General features: G+C 45.0%; 2 non-coding genes across 2 annotated transcripts; both read left to right on the plus strand.

The window, feature by feature from the left end:
* Positions 1 to 694: 694 nt before the first annotated feature.
* On the plus strand, positions 695 to 919 carry LOC119344621. The gene has a single exon (XR_005166745.1). It is a non-coding gene; the product is annotated as a small nucleolar RNA U3 (small nucleolar RNA).
* A 919-nt stretch (positions 920 to 1,838) lies between these two features.
* LOC119344620 lies at positions 1,839 to 1,981 on the plus strand. Its single transcript, XR_005166744.1, has one exon. It is a non-coding gene; the product is annotated as a small nucleolar RNA U3 (small nucleolar RNA).
* The last annotated feature ends 524 nt before the right edge of the window (positions 1,982 to 2,505 follow it).

Genomic DNA, 2,505 nt, shown 5'->3' on the forward strand with positions numbered 1-2,505 from the left:
ATGATGATCCAACACGAACGTGGAACAGTTCAGGCAACTAAATCTTGTTCTAAAGAAACTAAATCTTGTTCTAGCCAGTGAACTGGAGTACTTTTGAACAGGTGAGTCGACAAAACAAATTGATATTGTAAATGCAACAAAGGTACTTCAACGACACGTTTGTGTTCTGTCTCGGATGCTCTGGAGTTACACCACACTCATTTTTCTCTCCGGTTTTCTTCTTGTCTGTTGCATTCTCTATCGCTTCTTTCTAACCTAGCAGTGTGTCTGCTACTTTAGTAATGGCCGGCTGTACTTTCATTTGGCATAAAAGCTAAAGAAAACAAAAAAAAGAACTAGGCTGTCATGAAAAGGAAAGTTGGAATAAGCATTGTTCGAAATTATATGTACTCCCTCCGATCCGAATAAATTGACGCAACTTCTATACAATTCCGATTGGAGGGAGTATTAAAAGTACAGGCTATGCAGCATTTGCCAGATATTTAAACTAGTTCAAAATCTGCACAGCTGAACGTTTCTCTGATGGGGCTGGGCCTTGCTCATTCTAGTGCCCCGCTACATGGGCCACAAACACTTCTTGCATGCTCTGCCCCAGGAAGCGCAGCACTGCACTGGCTGCTCTCTAATTAGTCCCACCTCGCTAGTTTAGGCAACGCTAAACCAGTTTATAAGGTGAGGAGCGGCTTGTTGTAGCACGACCTTACTTGAACAGGATCTGTTCTATAGGCTCGTACCGCTGCATCCTTTACCAATATAAGGAGGCAAGCACTTCAGTCTGGTTGATGCATTCTAACCTCTTGGCCAGAGCGTGATTAATGGCCTGGAATTCACCTGATGGGTGCCATCCGACGGCTGTAGAGGATCGTTCCTGTTACAGTTCATACTGGTGCAGGGTGGCTCAGAGGTTGTCTGACAGACTACAAAAACATTTTTTGCCTTGCTCTTTCTGACAATATGATCCACACATCATCTGCAAATTAGGTTCAGACTGTAAACAACATTTTAACTTGCTCTTTTTGGCAATATGATCTGTACATCTTCTGCAAACTAGATTCAGTTAATGGAATCTAGTTTTGGCAATATAGACTTGGGTCTTGGGCGATGGCGAGGAGAGGAGCTGAGGGAACGTCCAGCAGAAGGAGCCCGCGACGAGGAGAAGAGAGGACCTAGAGTTCGTCTTTCTCCCAGTTCCACCAGTCATCCTCCGAGCAGAGCCGAGCAGACAAAGCGGTGGCAAGCAAGGCAAGGAGTTGAGTTCGTCCCTCATCCGTGCGATCCAGTCCAGGTCGGTGTACTAATCCGTTCCCGCCCTTCCTTCATCGTAATCCTTGCGCCTATTTATTGATTTATTTATGCATCCTCCCATCGACGGATTGATTTGGTTTGATCTTAGCTGGCCCCTCCCAAGCGTGATATGTAATCTTGATTCCTGTCTGATTTCTCCATGCGTGCCTTTTTCCTTCCGTCCTTTATAATTGGTTTCATGGATGGATGGATGCATCTGTTTTGTTTTGATGATTTGCTCATCTGCCGTTTTACCTTACCTTGTTTTCTTTCTTTCTTGCCAACAAGTGGAAAAGCATCAACAGAAAATGCGTGAGTTTCGCAGCTTACGACCATGTGATTGACAGAAATACAAGAAAGAGACGTGCGTTCGTGTGTTTGTTTCTTGCTGCTTGATCGTTTCGAGTTCCAGCCAACTACTCTACTTTGCAGAAATTAGATCGCCAGAGTCTGCTTGTTGAGTACCCAAAGCAGGGCAGGGCAGGGCAGGTTCAACTTCAAGCTCTGCGCCAGAGCGTGATTAACGGCCAGGGCAGGGCAGGGCAGGGAGATTTGTCTGGTTGATGCATTCTAACCTCTGCGCCAGAGCGTGATTAACGGCCAGGATTCTCCTGATGGGAGCCATCCGATGGCTGTAGAGGATCGTTCCTGCCTGGGTCACACTAGTTCAGGGTGGCTCAGAGGTTGTCTGACAGACTATAACAATTCTTTTTTGCTTTTGCAACTCTCTGAAAACCCTTTCTCCTTGATCAGACTACAATTTATGTTTTTGCCCTTCATCCGAGACGACGGGTCACACGGCATCCATGTGTGGGAAGTAAACAAGATCCAGTTAGTGTTCTAGAGCCCAAGGTAATTGACTACAACTGATGGATAGTGAGGGTAGCAGTGAGATAATCTTACTACTGACCCAGGAAAGGAAATTGACCCAGATGGCATGAAACTCGCGACTAAATAAATATGTAGAGACTGATTTCTGCAGGACTCATCTTCTTTAGACCTGAATAAATATTTCTCACAAACCGAAATTATTTTACAAAGATCTGTGTAACATGAAGCTAGCAACCCAAATGTTGTGTGGAAGTCTGACTTCAGCTCATCTTTCAACACTTTCCTGCATCCGTAAAGTAATCTTCTGAAGATGTGGTAATTCCTGGTAAACCTTGCTCCAGGCCAAAAGAGTGGGTGTTGCTCTCCAAGAAAAAGAAGGCTTATTGATTG

This window comes from Triticum dicoccoides, unplaced genomic scaffold, assembly GCF_002162155.2.
Source record: "Triticum dicoccoides isolate Atlit2015 ecotype Zavitan unplaced genomic scaffold, WEW_v2.0 scaffold176512, whole genome shotgun sequence".
NCBI lineage: Eukaryota > Viridiplantae > Streptophyta > Magnoliopsida > Poales > Poaceae > Triticum > Triticum dicoccoides.